Source organism: Phyllobates terribilis, unplaced genomic scaffold, assembly GCF_046119375.1.
Source record: "Phyllobates terribilis strain yellow unplaced genomic scaffold, ASM4611937v1 Scaffold_156__1_contigs__length_4398808, whole genome shotgun sequence".
NCBI classification, from domain to species: Eukaryota; Metazoa; Chordata; class Amphibia; order Anura; family Dendrobatidae; genus Phyllobates; species Phyllobates terribilis.
The window spans coordinates 347,974-373,736 of record NW_027362916.1 but is presented as its reverse complement, the minus strand read 5'-3'; the positions used below and the strand labels follow the sequence as shown (position 1 = coordinate 373,736).

Genomic DNA, 25,763 nt, shown 5'->3' with positions numbered 1-25,763 from the left:
ATGGTACCAAATACTAATTAAATGTATGTAAACTTTTGACTTTGCAGTAAGTAATAAAGATGCCTTAAAACATTCTCTCTCTCTCATTATTTTGGCATTTGGCAAATATTAAAAATTATGATAATCCTAATTTACCTAAAAAGGGAAAGGTTTATTCTGATTTCATGTCAGATATTGAGAAAAACATCATATGTGTCTTTTTATATAGTGTATGGAGACTTCTGGTTTCAACTGTATAAAATACACTGATACATTAAATAGAACCAGATACGTATCAAGGTATATATAAAGGAAATGGTATGGTACACAGAATGCTTCAATAATCCGCCTCAACGCGTTTCCCCAACAGGTTCATCAGGAGGCTTAATACAGGGATGATAATTCATGATGTTCAGCATAGTGTGCCTAATAGCCAGGTGTCCATGTATAAATATCCCAATTCATCCAAAACACCTCCCAGACTAGGAGACCCATTCCTAGAGGTGAATTGTCATAGGATATATAGAATGGAGTCTGTCTACAATAATGTACTGCGCCTGCGCTACTTCTCATGCACTAGAGGTCCGATAATGTCCATCAGCTAGTGTGCATGTCCGGAATTGACATGCTTTACACTGAAACACTAAATAAACTGATTGCCACCGCCCCACTGGTATCTGTGACTGCGCATTCCCATAGTTATGCGTTCTACGCCGGAACATATCTAGGATCATTGTCTGCGATTGCGTATGCCAGGATGTCTGCGTTCCACACCGGAGCACATATGGTATTGGATTGCATTCCATCTCAGAAAAATCCTCTCTCTGAGATCAGCATCATGGGAGACTAAAAACAAGTTGCGAAGACACTGGTGGGTCCCTCCTGCCAACCCCAAACAATATATCCATGGGGCCAGGTGATTTCTTTGTCCTCTCCTGGTCTCCCCAAAACGTATCCATGGTCTCTCTGATGGTCAAATGGAGGAGATCTGTATCTTTCCAGTCAGGGCTGATACCGTTAGAATAGAATCATTTAGAATAGAACACTGCACCTCTTTGGATAATGCCATGCAATCCATCTGCTGTCCTGAAGGATGTCTCTCATTCTCTTTGTAAAGTCTTTCTCCAATCTCTGTTTCAAGTGTGACTACTATAGAAACACATGTCCCTTCTGCTTCTCTGGGCTCAGCCCCCTGAATGGCAGAACTGCTCTCACCCCCCCCCCCCAAAAGCTAAGTGTGCATTAGTGGTGGTATCTTTCTCAGGTGACCTCATCAACTGGGTCTACATGTGAGACTCCCTGAGGTGAAGGCTCCGCCGGATCTTCTTTCAACACTTACACAATGGGCCTGGACAATTTCTTGAACAATGGTTAGAGGCTCCTGAGATACTAATGCGATTAGTGGAATGCTGGACACTTTACAAGTTAAATTAGTGTACATAAACGGACGAGCAAGCAGAACATTAGTAAAACACAGCCAGCAATCTCTAATAAAACACAATAATGTATTTGTCTTGGATTAACAAATCTAATCGTCTGGCTAATTAAGATTTTACGCTGTATCGTCACACAAGTATTGCACATTCTCCCATCAAGCAATAGGCATGTAGATCTATTTCATCACTACATAAAATATGAGATGATGATAGCCCACAGTATATTCCTAAATGGTCAAATTTGACCCCTATTGCATAATTAGAGATCTACAAGGATCACCACACTTGTTAATTACTAAATAGTATATATGGGATATAACTGATGAGAAATAATTCTGATATAGAAGCTCAGATATCTCGATGAAGTACAACAATATGTGAACCCCATTTACAGGGAACTGAGTAACAATGGTTAGAGTATAAAACCCAAAAATGTAATCCAGAATGGGACTGTATTCACACAAAACAGGCATAGGAAATTTGCTTATCGAGTCCCTTAGGGGTTTATGAATCAAGTCTGGAAATTCACTTACTTTCCTTTTTGAGGATACATCTACTGAGATCACCTCCTCTCACATTGGGTTTAACCACCTCAATGATACAAAGGAGATGTCTCTGGTTTCACCTCAATGTGCCCTGTTCATGTGTCTCGACCATGGAGTATATCTCTCAAGTGCTCCCCACCCTCCTCCTAGATTGCCTCTTGGTCGTGCCTACATAATCTAGGGGACAGGTGCATGTGGCCATATATACAAGTCCTGAAGTTTTACAGTTGAAATAATCCCTCTGGCTCTGGAAAAAGGTTTTACCTGTAGAGGAACTCGAGATGTAATTGGATGAGACCATGTAAATCTATGTACAACATTCTCCACATCTAAAGAAACAGCAGATTCTTCTATCTAGACAAGTCCCCTTGCACTAAACGGTCCCTAATTGACCAACCCTTTCTGAAAGTTATTGTGTGAGTAGATCACACAGCACCCCCAGGTCCGGGTTGACTACAAGTACATACTAGTGTTTTCTGAGGATATTAAAGATACGGTCACTCCTATTACTCGTGTTATCCCATCTTTTTCTTGGTTAGGTATGAAGGAGTGTCTGTACCCTTTTTCCATGAATCTGGTGTTCATGTCTATGGCCAGTATATTCAAATCTGTGACATTACAGCAGTTTCTTCTCAACCATAAAAATAGGCCGTGGATATTGTTTTTTTTTTCTTTTTTATTTGGAGCATGGGGTGGTGGCTTTCCCACTTCAATAGTTTATTAGTGCTTGTAGGTTTATGATATATGAGTGTCCCTAGGGTCCCATTGCAATCTTTCTTGATTAGTACATCTAGGAAAGGCAACTGGTAATAATTCAACTCTGATATAAATCTAAGGTCCACTTTATTGATGTTATGTTCCCTGACAAATTCAAGAAACTTTTCACTCGTCCCTGAGCAGATAATATATCTATACTATGTCCCAGTATATGGATGCCACCACTTATGATCATCCCTGAATATTGTGGTTTCCTCCCACCATCCCAGGAATAGGTTAGCATACGAGGGGGCACAGGGGCTCCTCATCATAGTACAGCTGAGCTCGGGAGAAGTACTTCCTGTCAAAAAGGAAGAAGTTATGAGTAAGAGTGAATTTTAGAAGATCCTCCATGAAGTCATTATGTCTGCTACACTCTAATGATCTCGATTTCAAGAAACGTCTTACTCCTCTGATACCATCCTCATGTGGTATATTACTGTACAAAGCCTCAATATCTAGTGAAGACTGCTTCCCTACCTGCATGTATACATGCTCGAGGGTCTACATGTAGGGGAGCAGGGAAAGGGAAACCCAACTCCAGAGGGATTATTCCAACCTCAAGCGGTACTGTGGGAACATTATACTGTGTGGGGGGCATCATACATACTGCATAAGGGGCATAATTGGGGCATTACACTGTGTGGGGGCATCATACATCCTGCATAAGGGGCATAATGGGGGCATTACACTGTGTGGGGGCATCATACATACTGTATAAGGGGCATAATGGGGGCATTACACTGTGTGGGGGGCATCATACATCGTGCATAAGGGGCATAATGGGGGCATTACACTGTGTGGGGGCATCATACATCCTGCATAAGGGGCATAATGGGGGCATTACACTGTGTGAGGGGCATCATACATCCTGCATAAGGGGCATAATGGGGGCATTACACTGTGTGGGGGGCATCATACATCCTGCATAAGGGGCATAATGGGGGCATTACACTGTGTGGGGGCATCATACATCCTGCATAAGGGGCATTACACTGTGTGGGGGCATCATACATCCTGTATAAGGGGCATAATGGGGGCATTACACTGTGTGGGGGGCATCATACATCCTGCATAAGGGGTATAATGAGGGCATTACACTGTGTGGGGGCATCATACATCCTGCATAAGGGGCATAATGGGGGCATTACACTGTGTGGGGGGCATCATACATCCTGCATAAGGGGCATAATGGGGGCATTACACTGTGTGGGGGGCATCATACATCCTGCATAAGGGGCATAATGGGGGCATTACACTGTGTGGGGGGCATCATACATCCTGCATAAGGGGCATAATGGGGGCATTACACTGTGTGGGGGGCATCATACATCCTGCATAAGGTGCATAATGGGGGCATTACACTGTGGTGGCATCATACATCCTGCATAAGGGGCATAATGGGGGCATTACACTGTGTGGGGGCATCATACATACTGCATAAGGGGCATAATGGGGGCATTACACTGTGTGGGGGCATCATACATACTGTATAAGGGGCATAATGGGGGCATTACACTGTGTGGGGGCATCATACATCCTGCATAAGGGGCATAATGGGGGCATTACACTGTGTGGGGGCATCATACATCCGGCATAATGGGGGCATTACACTGTGGGGCCAGTAAAGGGGTCGTGTACTATGAGAACAATACGTTTCCTCCCTTCCTGTCTCCATAGTTGGGTCGTATGTATCTATTACAGGAAACAGAACAAAAACCTTATGATTCTTATAAAGGGGCAACACAAGACCCCAAAAGAGTCTCGGCGCTGAAGGGGTTAATGCCCCCTGAGCCCAGTAATGGGGGTCTCCACATACCTCCACCTGCAGGGCCGCCACCACATATATGGCTGCTCTGTGCCCACAGGAGCTGTGATGAGGTCACAGGAGGGGAGGAGTCAGGGGTCACATGATCAGGGGCCTCAGTGGATGCAGGACTCTGCTGTGCTGGTTGTCATGGTGCTGGATGAGCTGAAGTTTATGTGTGGGGTCAGGAGGGGTTTATAGTGTGGATGTAGCAGAGCCGTGTGTGTACGAGGTGTACGGAGCAGAGCCGCGTGTGTACGAGGTGTACGGAGCGGAGCCGTGTGTGTACGAGGTGTACGGAGCAGAGCCGCGTGTGTACGAGGTGTACGGAGCGGAGCCGCGCGTGTACGAGGTGTACGGAGCAGAGCCGCGTGTGTACGAGGTGTACGGAGCAGAGCCGTGTGTGTACGAGGTGTACGGAGCGGAGCCGCGCGTGTACGAGGTGTACGGAGCGGAGCCGCGTGTGTACGAGGCGTACGGAGCAGAGCCGCGTGTGTACGAGGTGTAAGGAGCGGAGCCGTGCGTGTACGAGGCATACAGAGCGGAGCTGCGCGTGTACGAGGTGTACGGAGCGGAGCCGCGTGTGTACGAGGTGTGCGGAGCCGCGTGTGTACGAGGTGTACGGAGCGGAGCCGCGTGTGTACGAGGTGTACGGAGCGGAGCCGCGTGTGTACGAGGTGTACGGAGCGGAGCCGCGTGTGTACGAGGTGTACGGAGCGGAGCCGCGTGTGTACGAGGTGTACGGAGCGGAGCCGCGTGTGTACGAGGTGTACGGAGCGGAGCCGCGTGTGTACGAGGTGTACGGAGCAGAGCCGCGTGTGTACGAGGTGTACGGAGCAGAGCCGCGTGTGTACGGAGCAGAGCCGTGAGTGTACGAGGTGTACGGAGCAGAGCCGCGTGTGTACGGAGCAGAGCCGCGTGTGTACGAGGTGTACGGAGCGGAGCCGCGCGTGTACGAGGTGTACGGAGCGGAGCCGCGCGTGTACGAGGTGTACGGAGCGGAGCCGCGCGTGTACGAGGTGTACGGAGCGGAGCCGCGCGTGTACGAGGTGTACGGAGCGGAGCCGCGCGTGTACGAGGTGTACGGAGCAGAGCCGCGTGTGTACGGAGCAGAGCCGCGTGTGTACGAGGTGTACGGAGCGGAGCCGCGTGTGTACGAGGTGTACGGAGCGGAGCCGCGTGTGTACGAGGTGTACGGAGCGGAGCCGCGTGTGTACGAGGTGTACGGAGCAGAGCCGCGTGTGTACGGAGCAGAGCCGCGTGTGTACGAGGTGTACGGAGCGGAGCCGCGTGTGTACGAGGTGTACGGAGCGGAGCCGCGTGTGTACGACGTGTATGGAGCGGAGCCGCGAGTGTACGAGGTGTACGGAGCAGAGCCGCGAGTGTACGAGGTGTACGGAGCAGAGCCGCGTGTGTACGAGGTGTACGGAGCGGAGCCGCGTGTGTACGAGGTGTACGGAGCGGAGCCGCGTGTGTACGAGGAGCACGGAGCGGAGCCGCGTGTGTACGAGGTGTACGGAGCGGAGCCGCGCGCGTACGAGGCGTACGGAGCGGAGCCGCGCGCGTACGAGGCGTACGGAGCGGAGCCGCGCGCGTACGAGGCGGACAGAGCGGAGCCGCGTGTGTACGAGGTGTACGAAGCGAAGCCGTGTGTGTTTATGGAGCCCTGTGTCTACGGAGCCGTGCATGTACTGAGCCGTGTGTGTACGGAGCGGAGCCGTGTGTGTACAAGGTGTACGGAGCGGAGCCGTGTGTGTTCGAGGTGTACGGAGCGGAGCCGTGTGTGTACGAGGTGTACGGAGCGGAGCCGCGTGTGTACGAGGTGTACGGAGCGGAGCCGCGTGTGTACGAGGTGCACGGAGCGGAGCCGTGTGTGTACGAAGTGTACGGAGCGGAGCCGCGTGTGTACGAGGTGTACGGAGCGGAGCCGCGTATGTACCAGGTGTACGGAGCGGAGCCGCGTGTGTACCAGGTGTACGGAGCGGAGCCGTGTGTGTTTATGGAGCCCTGTATGTACATAGCCCTGTGTCTATGGAGCCATGCATGTACGGAGCGGAGCTCTGTGTGTACGGAGTGGAGCCATATGTATATGAGGTGTATGGAGCCGCGTGTGTATAGAGCCGTGTGTGTATGCTGTATACAGCTGTATACTCCCAGGTTCGGTCGCAGACCCCACGGCTCTTTATCAGACTGTAGAAGAACTGACACTGGACACTCGGTAAAACTGCGCTCGGACGTCTCTTGTTTCTCGCACAGATATTGATGACATAAGATGGAGTCAGACGAACCCTCCTACAAAACCTGATAACAAAGTCATTACTACAGGACTGGATGAGAAAGGGATTTATTCTACAAGAAACGCTGAGGCCACAAATGAGAGAATCCGGGCCCCGTGGCTGGATACGCCGGACCCCCAGCGTGTTAGGACCAGACGGGGTCTTTGTCCCTGGAGCTTCTCTGCTCGGTATAATGAGACTCTGATCTTGTTCTTATAAAGAGGGTTGGAGTAGAATAGAAGCTGCCTGAATATGAGGACCTTGTCTGATCTCTATGTCCTTGTGTACAGAGCTATGGAGATAGCGCTATTCTCTGTATAATAGATGTGATGTCGCTGGAGCCCTAATATTCCTGTACAGGGGTCTCTGTAGAGATAATCTTACCCCAGCATTATGGATTAGGAGAAAGAAAAAAAGGGATTGGGGACATTTTATTGTAACTTCCATTAAAAAAACCCTGTAATCTACTATATAATCGGCTAATGTTTTGGCTAATTTGAATACTATTCCACCTGCTGATTTTGATGCTGATTTTGATGTGTTGTCTGATTTACCTGCCGGTAATGAGAATGTAGCCTTCACTGGCGGCATCTCGTCTTCTTTTCTACCTCCCACTAGTCCTGGTAATATTATTGACACCTTTCAGGATCGTGTTATCCGGGAGCTTGAATCATTGATTTATGTACTCCCGCTTTCTAATTTGTCACAAAATGAGAAATCGGCTTTGAATGAAATTAAATCTTGGAAGGATGTTGTACGTAAAGCAGATAAAGGTGGTAAAATAGTATTACTTAATAAAGATTTTTATGTGGCAGAGTCATTGTCGCAATTGGCAGATTCCAATACTTCTACACCTTTACCTAGTGACCCCACATTTAAAAATAAAAATTTATTGAGATCTTTATTAAGAAAATACGTAGAGAAAGGCGTTCTATCTAAATCTACTGCTGAAAAGCTTCTGCCAGAATTCCCATTGAGGCCTTATTGGTATACTATACCTAAAATCCATAAGTGTACCAAAATCCCCCCAGGCTGCCCTATTGTCTCCGGGGTGGGCTCCCTTTTGGAGCCTCTCTCGAGATATATAGATTGGCTTTTAAAACCGTTTCTACAAAAAATACCTTCATTCATAAAGGACACTGATAGTTTTCTGGTTGCTCTAAAGCAGTGGTCCCCAACCTTTTTTGCACCAGGGACCGGCTTGAAGCAAGATCATTTTTCCATGGCCCAGCAAGGAGGGGGTGAGGTGGGCGGGGCTTTGGTCATATGGGGGCGGGGTAATGGAGGGATTTGGAGTTTAGTGCATACTTATCATATAGTGTAGACCAGGTCCCCGCCAGGAGCTATGCCAGGAGCCCCACATAATGTGCTGTGCCAGGAGCCGCATCACTGAGGCCCCATCACGCCCTGCAGCAGGACAGGGCAGCTGTCCTGACAGCTGCTGTTCAGCTGCATTTACTTCATCCCAGGGGCGGACACAGACTGTAGTGGGCCCCTGTGCAAGAAATTTTTGGGGGCCCCCCCCCGCTCTTTATAAGGCAACAAAGTTATGTAAACATAACCCTCCCATGTGCATCTCTCACCCCCCCATGTGCAGCTCACCCCCCGTGCATCTCTCATCCCCCTCCGTGCATCTCTCATCCCCCTCCGTGCATCTCTCACCCCCCCGTGCATCTCTCATCCACCCCCCGTGCATCTCTCATCCCCTCCGTGCATCTCTCACCCCCCCGTGCATCTCTCATCCACCCCTCGTGCATCTCTCATCCCCTCCATGCATCTCTCATCCCCCCCGTGCATCTCTCATCCCCCCCGTGCATCTCTCATCCCCCCGTGCATCTCTCACCCCCCCGTGCATCTCTCATCCCCTCCGTGCATCTCTCACCCCCCCGTGCATCTCTCACCCCCCCTTGCATCTCTCACCCCCCCGTGCATCTCTCCCCTGCCCCCCATGTGCATCTCTCATCTCTCCCCTCCCCCCCATGTGCATCTCTCATCTCTCCCCTCCCCCCCATGTGGATCTCTCATCTCTCCCCTCCCCCATGTGGATCTCTCATCTCTCCCCTCCCCCATGTGCATCTCTCATCTCTCCCCTCCCCCCATGTGCATCTCCCATTCCCCCCACTCCTAGTTAATTGTATTTAAAAAAAAATAAAACTTGTTATACTTACCCCCATGCGATCCCTGCAGAATCCTGGCGCTCGTCCAAATCGCTGACACCAGGTTCTCCTGCCTTCCGGTCATGTGACGGCGCCGTCACATGACCGGAAGTCAGAGGAATTATGAGATGTCCTGGACCCGGCGCTTTGCATGGGGCCGGGGGCCCCATGAGGAGAGAGACGCACAAGAGGGGGGCTCCGAGGGGGCTCCTACCGGCCGGGCCCCATACTGGAGTCAGGGCAGTCATGCCCTGATGGCGGCCCTGCTGGAGGCTGGAGGGGCCCCCTCTCCCTCGGGGCCCCCGTTCAATGAACCGGCTGCACGGGCGGTAGTTCCGCCCCTGCTTCATCCTGCTTCAGGACCTGTGGTGACATCACAGTTATGTACCTTGATGTCATCACAGGTCCTCTACAGGTCTACCCTGCGGGAGTCTAGAACAGCGGGCAGCATCCACCCCACACAGTGTGCTCTGAACCACCGCAGACCAGAGCACACTGTCAATGTTTAGTGATTGTCTGTGGTGGTGCCGCGGACCGGCTGAAAAACCCCAACGGCCCGGTCCTGGTCCGCGGACCGGCGGTTGGGGACCTCTGCTCTAAAGGAGGTTAACTGGCAACCTGATTTTTCTCTATGTTCTATAGATGTTACCAGTTTATACACTCGCATCCCCAAAGCACTAGGGTTGGAGGCAGTAAAAAAATTCCTGATGCAGTCTAATAAAAGTGAGTAATTTTCCTCCTTTATTTTAGAAAGCCTTGATTTTGTGCTCTCAAATAACTGTTTTCAGTCCCAGAACCAATGGTACCGCCAGAATATCGGGACTGCGATGGGCACACCCGCAGCGTGTGTCTATGCTAATATTTTTTTTATCTTTTTGTGAAACGCAATTTATTATTTCCTGCAAAAATCCGTTTGTTAAGTGTATTAGATCTTTTTTAAGATATATTGATGATATTTTCATCGCTTGGTCAGGTACCGCAGAAGATTTTACGGCTTTTGTTCAGTTTTTGAACACCACAAATACAGCTAATATGAATTTTACTGCGAATTTTGGAGGACTTTTTCTTGATTTTCTGGATGTTTCCATTTCAATTGAAAATAATACCATTCACACATAATTATTTAAAAAACCTTCAGCTGGTAATACTTTGTTACATTATAATAGTGCTCATCCAGTGCAGACTAAATCTGTGGTTCCATACAGCCAATTTCTCCGTCTGCGTAAATTGAATACTTCTGACCAAACCTTTCTTGATCAGGCTTCTGAGTTGAAAAACAACTTTCTTGCTCGTGGTTATCCTAGACATGAACTAAATACCGCACTTGAGAAAGCACAAAAATTTACACGAGATAGTCTTTTATCAAAACGCTATAAGTCATCCTCCCATCATGCACAAATGGCTACTAAAAGGTTTGTAACACAGACCTGTAGAAGCGTCTTCACGTGAAACAGCTGTTGTCGGCTTTTTTCTTCCCCGCTCTCCCTGCTTGCCGGACTTTTTATCCTCAGGGAATAAAGATTCTGCTTTTAAGGACTGGTGAGTGCAGCTCATTTTTCTTTCTTATGGTTATTTTGGAATTATTGACAAGTTTATTATGACATCATAAAGGTGAGTGCAACCAGCACTTATTTAATATATATTTGAGTCTTGATACTGCACTTACAATCTGTGCTCTCTCCCCTCTACTTATTTTAAAGTATGTTTTTGGAGTGTGGGAGGAAACTGGAGAACCTGGAGGAAACCCACACAAACACGGGGAGAACATACAAACTCCTTGCAGATGTTATCCTTGGTGGGATTTGAACCCAGGACCCCAGAGCTGCAGGGCTGCAGTGCTAACCACTGAGCCACCATGCTACCCTACCTTTCCACCCCTCTTTGTTACTTCGGGAGCCGGGCTAACTATGGGGCAGCCGCCACTGGCCGTTGAGCACTGGTCAGCTGCCCATATATTGATAGATTGGATAATTCTAAATGCAGCGACACCAAATATCTGTATATTTTATTTTTTTTGTTATTCTATTTTGAATGTGGTGAAAGGGGGGGATTTAAACTTTTATATTTTTTAAATATTTATAAAAGCATTTTTTTTTTACTTTTCACTTCCTTCAATAGTCTCTATGGGAGAGTAGAAGCTGCGATCATCAGATGACCTGTGTGTAGCAGAAATGCTCACTGGCTATGAGCGCCGACCGCTAGGCGGCGTTCATAGCATCCTGGCAATGACAACCGCAGGGGTCTCCTGCAGACCCCAGGTTGTCATGCCAGCCCATCAGCGATTCACGGTCATGTGACCTGGTTTTGGCTCCCATTCCTGAGAAAAAATACTGACCGAATACTGACCAAAAACTGATAGTGGGGCCATAGCCTTAATTTGAGGGTATTCACATCCTAATTGAAGGGTTTAGGAATTACAGCTCTTTAATATGGAGCAGTATCTTTTTCATGGGACCAAAGTAATTGGACAATTATCTCAAAAGCTCTTTCATTGACTGCATGGGCTCTTCCCTCATTAATCCATCATCAATTAAGCAGGTAAAAGGTTTGGAGCTGATTCCAGGTGTGGCATTTGTATTTGGAAACTGTTGCTGTGAACCCATAATGCGGAAAAGAGCTCTCATTGAATTGAAACAGACCATCATTATATTATATTAATATTAAAGTGTAAGAAATGCACAGTAGCATAAAGTAACCTCACCAGTCAAAAGGGAAAAACACACCCGACGCACGTATTGCACCTGGCTTCGTCATGGGGAGATGGTGGACTGAACAACCAGGCTATTTACATGTAGGACCCAATCAAAAAAATTGTAACGCATGTGGATTCCTGCACATACAAAATGAATGGAACATCATCCAAGAAGCGGTAGTGACTTCAGACACTATCTTCAGATGGCCCGCCCACTGAAAACAAGGTGCCTGTGCGCATGATTGATGGTGCTGTTTTCATGTGATGCGACCAACACGTGAGAGGAAGCAGTCATCTCACCGCTGACGCGCCAATACTGGAGGTGCTGACGGATTCGGCACATAAAAAAAAACACATGATAATGAATAATGTGGTGGCAGAATGGGAAGTGATGTACGATCACATCATTATAGTCACGGTCATGTGGCTGGGCAGAGAAGATCACATGGACAGCAGTCACATGATCAGTTCTTCACAATACAGATGGACAATGACCCAAAACATAGTGCGAAAGCAACTTTGGAGTTTTTTACTGTAAAGCAGTGAAATATTCTGTGATGGCGCAATGGTCACGTCAGTAACCAGATCTCGACCCCATCGAGCTGCATTTCACAGGCTGAAGACAAAACATAAGGGAGAAAGACCCACAAACAACCAACAACTGAAGTCACTGCAGTAAAGGCGGCAAAGCCTCACAAAGGAGGAAACCCAGCGTTTAGTGACGTCCATGGCTTCCAGACTTCAGGCCGTCACAGCTGCAAAGGATTCTCTACAAAGCATTAATGAGCATTTTATTTATGGTAAAGTTAATTTCTCCAATTACTTTTCAGCCCCTGAAATGAGGAGGCTTCGTAGAAAAATGGTTGTAATTCCTAAACGTTTCACAGGAGATTTTTGTTTAATCCTTTTAATTAAACCTGAAAGTCTCCGCTTCAATTACATCTCAGTTGTTTCATTTTAAAATCCAAATTAGTGGCCTGCAGAGCTGAAATCACAAAGATTCAGTGTCCAAATATTTCTGGACCGAACTGTATTCATATATTTACACTATATGGACAAATATTGCATCTCTTGCCACCAAAACAAAACCCAAAATGTTCTCCTGCCCCTTTTCCTAACTCCTAATCCCCAAATAGACAAGGACATTCGGAGTTTCCAATCCTCCCTCTTTGGTCACGGCCCCACTATCAGTATTCGGTCAGTATTTTTTCTCAGGAGTGGGAGCCAAAACCTGGTGAGGAACAATCAGAGAAAAGGTATAATAGAAACAAGTCACCAATTCTGCATTTATCACCCACTCCTGAGAAAAAATACTGACCAAATACTGATAGTGGGGCCTTTTGTAGATAAAGCATCTTCAGCCTCGGCTCTTTACCTCCTACAGACAAAATGGTGGGAAAACGAAACACTTTTTATTAATCCGTTATATTTTATTACAGTTTTTATTACAGGGAAATTACAATAAAATGTCCCCAATCCCTTTTCCCTTCTCCCGATCCATAATGCTGGGGTAAGATTATCTCTACAGAGACCCCTGTACAGGAATATTAGGGCTCCAGCGACATCACATCTATTATACAGAGAATAGCGCTATCTCCATAGCTCTGTACACAAGGACATAGAGATCAGACAAGGTCCTCATATTCAGGCAGCTTCTATTTTACTCCAACCCTCTTTATAAGAACAAGATCAGAGTCTCATCATACCGAGCAGAGAAGCTCCAGGGACAAAGACCCCGTCTGCTCCTAACACGCCGGGGGTCCGGAGTATCCAGCCACGGGGCCCGGATTCTCTCATTTGTGGCCCCAGCGTTTCTTGTAGAATAAATCCCTTTCTCATCCAGTCCTGTAGTAATGACTTTGTTATCAAGTTTTGTAGGAGGGTTCGTCTGACTCCATCTTATGTTATCAATATCTGTGCGAGAAACAGGAGACGTCCGAGCGCAGTTTTACCGAGTGTCCAGAGTCAGTTCTTCTACAGTCTGATAAAGAGCCGCGGTGTCTGCAACCGAACTTGGGGAGTATACAGCTGTATACAGCGTACACACGGCTCTGTACACACACGGCACTGTACACACACGGCTCCGTACACACATGGCTCCGTACACACACGGCTCTGCTCCGTACACCTCGTACACGCGCGACTCCACCCCATACACCTCGAAGGGCTGCTCCGCTCCGTACGCCTCGTACACGCGCGACTCCACCCCGTACACCTCGAACGCGCGGCTCCGCTCCGTACGCCTCGTACACACACGGCTCCGCTCCGTACGCCTCGTACACGCGCGGCTCTGCTCCGCACGCCTCGTACACGCTCCGCTCCGCACGCCTCGTACACGCGCGGCTCCGCTCCGTACACCTCGTACACGCACGGCTCCGCTCCGTACACCTCGTACACGCGAGGCTCCGCTCCGTACAGCTCGTACACACGCGGCTCTGCTCCGTACACCTCGTACACACACGGCTCTGCTCCGTACACCTCGTACACACACGGCTCTGCTCCGTACACCTCGTACACACAGCTCCGCTCCGTACACCTCGTACACACGCGGCTCTGCTCCGTACACCTCGTACACACACGGCTCTGCTCCGTACACCTCGTACACACAGCTCCGCTCCGTACACCTCGTACACACGCGGCTCCGCTCCGTACACCTCGTACACACACGGCTCCGCTCCGTACACCTCGTACACACACGGCTCCGCTCCGTACACCTCGTACACACACGGCTCCGCTCCGTACACCTCGTACACACAGCTCCGCTCCGTACACCTCGCACACACACGGCTCTGCTCCGTACACCTCGTACACGCGCGGCTCCGCTCCGTACACCTCGTACACACACGGCTCCGCTCCGTACACCTCGTACACACACGGCTCTGCTCCGTACACCTCGTACACACGCGGCTCTGCTCCGTACACCTCGTACACACACGGCTCTGCTCCGTACACCTCGTACACACACGGCTCTGCTCCGTACACCTCGTACACACACGGCTCTGCTCCGTACACCTCATACACACACGGCTCTGCTCCGTACGCCTCGTACACACGCGGCTCCGCCCCGTACACCTCGTACACACGCGGCTCTGCTACATCCACACTGTAAACCCCTCCTGACTAGTGTTGAGCCACCCCCGTAGTGTTCGGGTTCGGTTCGGTTCGTCGAACACCGGGATGTTCGAGGAACTGTTCGTCGAACTGTTCGTCGAACACCTTAGAACACCGTCGAACACCGTTAAAACCAATGGCAGGCAAACAAAAACACATAGAAACACATAGAAAACACCTGCAAAGGTGTCCAAAAGCTGACAAACTGCTCAGAAGACACTCTCTTTAAAAAAGCCGGCCGGCAAATTCAGCAGCGGCATACACCGGTACCCGACAATTTAGACAAGAAGGAATAGAGCATCACACATAGATTAGATAGATAGAAACATGTCAGTCACACATATAAGAAGCACAGTGACAGTGTTGGTTACTGCACTTGTCATTTAGTGTAAAGGATTTATTAAAAAAAATATTAGTGTTTTCATGCACCGTCTCTTTAAAAAAGCCGGCCGGCAATTCAGCATCTGTACCCGACAATTTAGAACAGAAAGAATAGAGCTTCACACATAGATTAGATAGATAGAAACATGTCAGTCACATATATAATAAGTACAGTGACAGTGTTGCTTACTGTACTTGTCATTTAGTGTAAAGGATTTATTTAAAAAAATAATAGTGTTTTCATGCACTGTCTCTTTAAAAAAGCCGGCCGGCAATTCAGCAGCGGTACCCGACAATTTAGAACAGAAAGATAGAGCATCACACATAGATTAGATAGATAGAAACATGTCAGTCACATATATATGAAGTACAGTGATAGTGTTGGTTACTGTACTTGTCATTTAGTATTAAAATAAAGGATTTATTATTAAAAAAATTGGCGTGGGGTTCCCCTTAATTTTAGGCTCTAGCGGAGGTTAAGCAGACGGCTGGGGCAGATGTTTGAAGCCTGGGAAGGGGGTAATACCCACGGAGCTTCCCAGGCTACTAATATCAGCCCCCAGCTGAATACATAGCCTTTACTAGCTATTAAAATGGGGGACCCCCCAAAAAAAATGACGTGGGGTCCCCCCTAATTTAATAGCTAGCAAAGGCTAGGCAGACAGCTGGGGGCTGATATTAATAGCCCAGGAAGGGAGCCATGAATATTGGCCCCCTCCCAGGCTAGAAACACCAGCCGTCAGCCGCCCCAGAAATGGCGCATTCATAGGATGCGCCAATTCTGGCACTTAGCCTCGCTCTTCCACGCTGCCCTGGTGCGGTGGCAGGGGGTAATAGGGTTGGGGTTGATGTCAGCTTATAATGCCAGCTGACATCAAGCCCAGGTTAGTAATGGAGAGGCGTCTATAAGACACCCCCATTACTAACCCCATAGTCAAAGTTAAAAAAAACACAAACACCCAGAATAAAGTCCTTTAATTGAAATAAAGACACAGTCCTTTATTGTTCTAAATTAAACCATACTTACCGTCACGCCCATTCCAGCTGAAGCCAACGATCTCCTGCAATAAAAGAAAAATAATAAAGCAACCTCATCCTTACCTTTCCATGGTTCCCACGACAGCTTCAGCTCTGCTACATCGAGATGACAGGCTGGACCGCAGCAGAACGCTGCCATCCAGCCTGTCATCCCGCAGACACTGAGAAGCGCAGGCTTGCTTGCGCTGCTCAGCGTCTCTCTGTGACGACATCCAGATGAGCCGAGTTCATGTCCAATGAACTCGGCTCACCTCATTCACGTCACTGACAGCGTGGGAAAATTCTCACGCTGAAGCGCTGATTGCAGGAGAATTTTCCCACGCTGTCAGTGACGTGCAGGAGGTGAGCTGAGTTCATTGGACATGAGCTCACCTCATGCACATCACTGACAGCGTGGGAGAATTCTCCTGCACTCAGCACTTCAGCGTGAGAATTTTCCCACGCTGTCAGTGACGTGCATGAGGTGAGCCGAGTTCATTGGACATGACCTCGGCTCATCTGGATGCCGTCACAGCGAGACAGTGAGGAGCGCAAGCATGCCTGCGCTTCTCAGTGTCTGCGGGATGACAGACTGGATGGCAGCGTTCTGCTGCGGTCCAGCCAGTCATCTCGATGTAGCAGAGCTGAAGCTGTCGTGGGAACCATGGAAAGGTAAGGATGAGGTTGGTTTATTATTTTTCTTTTATTGCAGGAGATCGTTGGCTTCAGCTGGAATGGGTGTGATGGTAAGTATGGTTTAATTTAGAACAATAAAGAATTGTGTCTTTATTTCAATTAAAGGACTTTATTCTGGGTGTTGTGTTTTTTTTAAATACTTTACTAGAAATTCATGGCGGTCATGTCTAATACTGGCGTGACCCCATGAATTTTGGGCTTGGGGCCAGCTGATAATACCAAGCTGGCCCTAACCCCTTTATTACCCAGTGAGCCACCGCACCAGGGCCCTGGATGAGTTGGGTACAGCGCCAGAAGATGGCGCTTCTATGAACGCGCCATTTTCCGGGGTGGCTGCGGACTGCAATTTGTAGCGGGGGGGGGCCCAGAAAGCTTGGGCCTCCCTGCGCTGCAGATTCCAGCCCCCAGCTGCCTAGTTGTACCTGGCTGGACACAAAAATAGGGCGAAGCCCCACGTACTTTTTTTTTAATTATTTCATGAAATTCATGAAATAATTAAGAAAAAAAGGCCTTCCCTATATTGTTGTGTCCGGCCAGGTACAAATAGGCAGCTGGTGGTTGGGGGCAGCCCGTTCCTGCCTGCTGTACCTGGCTGGACACAAATATTGTGCGAAGCCCCACTTCAATTTTTTTTAATTATTTCATGAAATTCATGAAATAATTAAGAAAAAAAGGGCTTCCCTATATTGTTGTGTCCGGCCAGGTACAAATAGGCAGCTGGTGGATGGGGGCAGCCCGTTCCTGCCTGCTGTACCTGGCTGGACACAAATATAGTGCGAAGCCCCACTTAAATTTTTTTAAATTATTTCAGGAAATTCATGAAATAATTTTAAAAAAATTGATGTGGGGCTTCGCACTATATTTGTGTCCAGCCAGGTACAGCAGGCAGGAACGGGCTGCCCCCAACCACCAGCTGCCTATTTGTACCTGGCCGGACACAACAATATAGGGAAGCCCTTTTTTCTTAATTATTTCATGAAATAATTTAAAGAAAATTGACGTGGGGCTTCGCCCTGTTTTTGTGTCCAGCCAGGTACAACTAGGCAGCTGGGGGCTGGAATCCGCAGCGCAGGGAGGCCCAAGCTTTCTGGGCCACCCCCGCTGCAAATTGCAGTCCGCAGCCACCCCGGAAAATGGCGCGTTCATAGAAGCGCCATCTTCTGGCGCTGTACCCAACTCATCCAGGGCCCTGATGCGGTGGCTCACTGGGTAATAAAGGGGTTAGGGCCAGCTTGGCATTATCAGCTGGCCCTAAGCCCGAAATTCATGGGGTCACGCCAATATTAGACATGACCACCATGAATTTCTAGTAAAGAATTTAAAAAAAACACAACACCCAGAAAAAAGTCCTTTAATTGAAATAAACACACAATTCTTTATTGTTCTAAATTAAACCATACTTACCATCACGCCCATTCCAGCTGAAGCCAACGATCTCCTGAAATAAAAGAAAAATAATAAAGCAACATCATCCTTACCTTTCCATGGTTCCCATGACAGCTTCAGCTCTGCTACATCGAGATGACAGGCTGGACCGCAGCAGAACGCTGCCATCCAGTCTGTCATCCCGCAGACACTGAGAAGCGCAGGCTTGCTTGCGCTCCACAGTGTCTCTCTGTGAGGGCATCCAGATGAGCCGAGTTAATGTCCAATGAACTCGGCTCACCTCATGCACGTCACTGACAGCGTGGGAAAATTCTCCTGCACTCAGCGCTTCAGCGTGGGAGAATTCTCACACTGAAGCGCTGAGTGCAGGAGAATTCTCCCACGCTGTCAGTGACGTGCAGGAGGTGAGCTGAGTTCATTGGACATGAGCTCACCTTATGCACGTCACTGACAGCGTGGGAAAATTCTCCTGCACTCAGCGCTTCAGCTTGAGAATTTTCCCACGCTGTCAGTGACGTGCATGAGGTGAGCCGAGTTCATTGGACATGAACTCGGCTCATCTGGATGTCGTCACAGAGAGACGCTGAGCAGCGCAAGCAAGCCTGCGCTTCTCAGTGTCTGCGGGATGAGAGGCTGGATGGCAGTGTTCTGCTGCGGTCCAGCCTGTCATCTCGATGTATCAGAGCTGAAGCTGTCGTGGGAACCATGGAAAGGTAAGGATGAGGTTGCTTTATTATTTTTCTTTTATTGCAGGAGATCGTTGGCTTCAGCTGGAATGGGCGTGACGGTAAGTATGGTTTAATTTAGAACAATAAAGGACTGTGTCTTTATTTCAATTAAAGGACTTTATTCTGGGTGTTTGTGTTTTTTTTAACTTTGACTATGGGGTTAGTAATGGGGGTGTCTTATAGACGCCTCTCCATTACTAACCTGGGCTTGATGTCAGCTGGCATTATAAGCTGACATCAACCCCAACCCTATTACCCCCTGCCACCGCACCAGGGCAGCGTGGAAGAGCGAGGCTAAGTGCCAGAATTGGCGCATCCTATGAATGCGCCATTTCTGGGGCGGCTGACGGCTGGTGTTTCTAGCCTGGGAGGGGGCCAATATTCATGGCTCCCTTCCTGGGCTATTAATATCAGCCCCCAGCTGTCTGCCTAGCCTTTGCTAGCTATTAAATTAGGGGGGACCCCACGTCATTTTTTGGGGGGGGTCCCCCATTTTAATAGCTAGTAAAGGCTATGTATTCAGCTGGGGGCTGATATTAGTAGCCTGGGAAGCTCCGTGGGTATTACCCCCTTCCCAGGCTTCAAACATCTGCCCCAGCCGTCTGCTTAACCTCCGCTAGAGCCTAAAATTAAGGGGAACCCCACGCCAATTTTTTTAATAATAAATCCTTTATTTTAATACTAAATGACAAGTACAGTAACCAACACTATCACTGTACTTCATATATATGTGACTGACATGTTTCTATCTATCTAATCTATGTGTGAAGCTCTATTCTGTCTGTTATAAATTGTCGGGTACAGATGCTGAATTGCCGGCCGGCTTTTTTAAAGAGACGGTGCATGAAAACACTATTATTTTTTTTGATAAATCCTTTACGCTAAATGACAAGTACAGTAAGCAGCACTTTCACTGTACTTCGTATATATGTGGCTGACATGTTTATATCTATCTAATCTATGTGTGATGCTCTATTCTTTCGGTTCTAAATTGTCGGGTACCTGTGTACGCCGCTGCTGAATTGCCGGCTTTTCATGTTTCACTGTGAGCACAGTTCCCATCGATTTGGGCAATCACTCTAATGCCACAACTACCATGGCTGTGGCATTACAGTGAGTGGCAGACAATCCCTGCATGATTGGTGCTCTAAATAGCGCCAGACATGCAGGACACGCTTTTGGTGCACGAACAGTTATCGAACATAACCTCGAACAGCCGAATTTTTTGCAAATCGTTCGGGTTCGTCGAACAACTCGAACACCGCCCAAAACAGCTCGAATTTGAGATTGGCGAACAGTTCTAGTCGAACACCGCTCATCTCTACTCCTGACCCCACACATAAACTTCAGCTCATCCAGCACCATGACAACCAGCACAGCAGAGTCCTGCATCCACTGAGGCCCCTGATCATGTGACCCCTGACTCCTCCCCTCCTGTGACCTCATCACAGGTCCTGTGGGCACAGAGCAGCCATATATGTGGTGGCGGCTCTGCAGGTGGAGGTATGTGGAGACCCCATTACTGGGCGCAGGGGGCATTAACCCCTTCAGCGCCGAGACTCTTTTGGGGTCTTGTGTTGCCCCTTTATAAGAATCATAAGGTTTCTGTTCTGTTTCCTGTAATAGATACATACGACCCAACTATGGAGACAGGAAGGGAGGAAACGTATTGTTCTCATAGTACAGGACCCCTTTACTGCCCCACAGTGTAATGCCCCCATTATGCCCCTTATGCAGGATGTATGATGCCCCCACACAGTGTAATGCCCCCATTATGCCCCTTATGCAGGATGTATGATGCCCCCACACAGTGTAATGCCCCCATTATGCCCCTTATGCAGGATGTATGATGCCCCCACACATTGTAATGCCCCCATTATGCCCCTTATGCAGGATGTATGATGCCCCCACACATTGTAATGCCCCCATTATGCCCCTTATGCAGGATGTATGATGCCCCCACACAGTGTAATGCCCCCATTATCCCCCTTATACAGTATGTATGATGCCCCCACACAGTGTAATGCCCCCGTTATGCCCCTTATGCAGGATGTATGATGCCCCCACACAGTGTAATGCCCCCATTATGCCCCTTATGCAGGATTTATGATGCCCCCACACAGTGTAATGCCCCCATTATGCCCCTTATGCAGGATGTATGATGCCCCCACACAGTGTAATGCCCCCATTATGCCCCTTATGCAGGATGTATGATGCCCCCACACAGTGTAATGCCCCCGTTATGCCCCTTATGCAGGATATATGATGCCCCCCCACAGTGTAATGCCCCCATTATGCCCCTTATGCAGGATGTATGATGCCCCCACACAGTGTAATGCCCCCATTATGCCCCTTATGCAGGATGTATGATGCCCCCACACAGTGTAATGCCCCCATTATGCCCCTTATGCAGGATGTATGATGCCCCCACACAGTGTAATGCCCCCGTTATGCCCCTTATGCAGGATATATGATGCCCCCCCACAGTGTAATGCCCCCATTATGCCCCTTATGCAGGATGTATGATGCCCCCACACAGTGTAATGCCCCCATTATGCCCCTTATGCAGGATGTATGATGCCCCCACACAGTGTAATGCCCCCATTATGCCCCTTATGCAGGATGTATGATGCCCCCACACAGTGTAATGCCCCCATTATGCCCTGTAATCAGGTGACTGGATACAACGCACAGACATACACAATGTGGGAGTAACAAATATAATTATTTATGTCCCTGATATGGGGGAATTGTGATAACTATAGCAACAGTGAATAATGCAGAACAGGGAGATTACAAGGTGAAATCTAGAATATCAGATATACAATGAATTCTCCGGCTCACTCTAACTGTAATCGCAGCCTCTGACCGTATGTTACTTTAGCTATTGACAAGGGTGATGGTCCCGACAAATATATATATATATATATATATATATATATATATATATATACAGTACAGACCAAAAGTTTGGACACACCTTCTCATTTAAAGATTTTTCTGTATTTTCATGACTATGAAAATTGTACATTCACACTGAAGGTATTAAAACTATGAATTAACACATGTGGAATTATATACTTAACAAAAAAAGTGTGAAACAACTGAAAATATGTCTTATATTCTAGGTTCTTCAAAGTAGCCACCTTTTGCTTTGATGATTTCTTTGCACACACTTGGCATTCTCTTGATGAGCTTCAAGAGGTAGTCACCAGAAATGGTCTTCCAACAATCTTGAAGGAGTTCCCAGAGATGCTTAGCACTTGTTGGCCCTTTTGCCTTCACTCTGCGGTCCAGCTCACCCCAAACCATCTCGATTGGGTTCAGGTCTGGTGACTGTGGAGGCCAGGTCATCTGGCGTAGCACCCCATCACTCTCCTTCTTCGTCAAATAGTCCTTACACAGCCTGGAGGTGTGTTTGAGGTCATTGTCCTGCTGAAAAATAAATGATGGTCCAACTAAATGCAAACCGGATGGAATAGCATGCCGCTGCAAGATGCTGTGGTAGCCATGCTGGTTCAGTATGCCTTCAATTTTGAATAAATCCCCAACAGTGTCACCAGCAAAGCACCCCAACACCATCACACCTCCTCTTCCATGCTTCACGGTGGGAACCAGGCATGTAGAGTCCATCCGTTCACCTTTTCTGCGTCGAACAAAGACACGGTGGTTGGAACCAAAGATCTCAAATTTGGACTCATCAGACCAAAGCACAGATTTCCACTGGTCTAATGTCCATTCCTTGTGTTCTTTAGCCCAAACAAGTCTCTTCTGCTTGTTGCCTGTCCTTAGCAGTGGTTTCCTAGCAGCTATTTTACCATGAAGGCCTGCTGCACAAAGTCTCCTCTTAACAGTTGTTGCAGAGATGTGTCTGCTGCTAGAACTCTGTGTGGCATCGACCTGGTCTCTAATCTTAGCTGCTGTTAACCTGCGATTTCTGAGGCTGGTGACTCGGATAAAGTTATCCTCAGAAGCAGAGGTGACTCTTGGTCTTCCTTTCCTGGGGCGGTCCTCATGTGAGCCAGTTTCTTTGTAGCGCTTGATGGTTTTTGCAACTGCACTTGGGGACACATTCAAAGTTTTCCCAATTTTTCGCACTGACTGACCTTTATTTCTTAAAGTAATGATGGCCACTTGTTTTTCTTTACTTAGCTGCTTTTTTCTTGCCATAATACAAATTCTAACAGTCTATTCAGTAGGACTATCAGCTGTGTATCCACCAGACTTCTGCACAACACAACTGATGGTCCCAACCCCATTTATAAGGCAAGAAATCCCACTTATTAAACCTGACAGGGCACACCTGTGAAGTGAAAACCATTTCTGGTGACTACCTCTTGAAGCTCATCAAGAGAATGCCAAGAGTGTGCAAAGCAGTCATCAAAGCAAAATGTGACTACTTTGAAGAACCTAGAATATAAGACATATTCTCAGCTGTTTCACACTTTTTTGTTAAGTATATAATTCCACATTTGTTAATTCATAGTTTTGATGCCTTCAGTTTGAATGTACAATTTTCATAGTCATGAAAATACAGAAAAATCTTTAAATGAGAAGGTGTGTCCAAACTTTTGGTCTGTACTGTATATTTACACACACACACTGGGTATGGAAAGTATTCAGACCCCTTTAAATTTTTCTTTCTTTGTTTTATTGCAGCCATTTGGTAAATTCTAAAAAGTTCATTTTTTCTCATTAAAGTACACTCTGCACCCCATCTTGACTGAAAAAAAGACAGAAATGTAGAAATTTTTGCAAATTTATTAAAAAAGAAAAACTGAAATATCACATGGTCATAAGTATTCAGACCCTTTGCTCAGTATTGAGTAGAAGCACCCTTTTTAGCTAGTACAGCCATGACTCTTCTTGGGATTGATGCAACAAGTTTTTCACACCTGGATTTGGGGATCCTCGGCCATTCTTCCTTACAGACCCTCTCCAGTTCCGTCAGGTTGGATGGTGAACGTTGGTGGACATCCATTTTCAGGTCTCTCCAGAGATGCTCGATTGGGTTTAGGTCAGGGCTCTGGCTGGGCCAGTCAAGAATGGTCGCAGAGTTGTTCTGAAGCCACTGCTTTGTTGTTTTAGCTGTGTGCTTAGGGTCATTGTCTTGTTGGAAAGTGAACCTTCGGCCAAGTCTGAGGTCCAGAGCACTCTGGAAGAGGTTTTCATCCAGAATATCTCTGTATTTGGCCGCATTCATGTTTCCTTCAATTGCAACCAGCTATCCTGTCCCTGCAGCTGAAAAACACCCCCATAGCATGATGCTGCCACCACCATGTTTCACTGTTGGGATTGTATTGGGCAGGTGATGAGCAGTGCCTGGTTTTCTCCACACATACCTCTTAGAATTATCACCAAAAAGTTCTATCTTCGTCTCAGACCAGAGAATCTTATTTCTCATAGTCTGGGAGTCCTTCATGTGTTTTTGAGCAAACTCTATGCGGGCTTTCATATGTCTTACACTGAGGAGAGGATCCGTCGGGCCACTCTGCCATAAAGGCCCTACTGGTGGAGGGCTGCATTGATAGACTTTGTGGAACTTTTTCCCATCTCCCTACTGCATCCCTGAAACTCAGCACAGTGATCTTGGGGTTCTTCTTTACCTCTCTCACCAAGGCTCAGTTTGGCTGGATGGCAAGGTCTAGGAAGACTTCTGGTGGTCCCAAACTTCTTCCATTTAAGGAATATGGAGGCCACTGTTTTCTTAGGAACCTTGAGTATTGCATAAATTCTTTTGTAACCTTGGCCAGGTCTGTGCCTTGCCACAATTCTGTCTCTGAGCTCCTTGGGCAGTTCCTTTGAGCTCATGATTCTCATTTGGTCTGACATGCACTGTGAGGTCTTATATAGACAGGTGTGTGCCTTTCCAAATCAAGTCCTATCAGTTTAATTAAACACTGCTGGACTCCAATGAAGGTGTAGAACCATCTCAAGGAGGATCACAAGGAAATGGACAGCATGTGACTTAAATATGATTGTCTGAGCAAAGGGTCTGAATACTTATGACCATGTCATATTTCAGTTTTTCTTTTTTAATAAATTTGCAAAAATTTCTACATTTTTTTTTTTTTCAGTCAAGATGGGGTGAAGAGTGTACTTTAATCAGAAAAAAAATAAACTTTTTTAGAATTTACCAAATAGCTGCAATGAAACAAAGAGTGAAAAATTTAAAGGGGTCTGAATACTTTCTGTACCCACTGTATATAATATTTTCCCTAGCGGGGGTTTCCGGTTCTTCCCCGTAGGATGCAAGTCCTCCTGACAAAGTTTATCAAGGCTCGCTGGGCCGCCATCACTTCAACCAGCCTTGCCCTGCTTGTTGTAGTAGCCTGGACCAACCCCTGTAGCATACGTCAGTGCTGGAAGCAGCAGCCTGGCTCACTTGCGCCTCCCACTCTTAACTGTAGCCGTATACTCCCGAGAGGAATCTCCTCGCGGATCTTCGGTGCTTATCCAACTGTGGGCATTTCTCATACCCGAAGTACTGGGGTCTAGTTCTCTGGCCTTGACTGGCGTAGCTGCGACTTCGGCTCTTGACCGGCGCAGGTCTGGTTCTTGGGCTTTAGCTAGCATAGACTGGATTCTGGGACTCATCTGGCACCGGCCGGGTTCTGCTTCCCGGCGCACCACAACGCGCTGCCTTGGGTTTTACCACGGCCTGGTTCCTCGGCTTCAGATTCCCCTGCACATATCGTGCTCGATTCTTTGCTTGGCAACAAATCTGCTCCCATTTTGGGGAGCTGGCCTTTTATGTCAAGAAACTGTGTCATCAAAGTCACCTTACCCGGTGAACC

The 25,763-nt window shown here is 47.7% G+C and overlaps 1 protein-coding gene across 2 annotated transcripts in view; it reads right to left on the bottom strand.

The window, feature by feature from the left end:
• Positions 1–25,763, bottom strand: part of LOC141206994 (uncharacterized) — a 182,495-nt gene that overhangs the window by 43,814 nt on the left and 112,918 nt on the right. The window contains exon 1 of one of the 2 annotated variants that reach the window (XM_073664353.1): positions 4,536–4,603. The exons of the other annotated variant lie outside the window; for it this stretch is intronic. The gene's annotated coding sequence lies outside the window, so the exon portion shown is untranslated. Of the gene's footprint in view, positions 1–4,535; positions 4,604–25,763 lie in introns of those variants that run through there. 2 annotated transcript variants of the gene reach the window in all.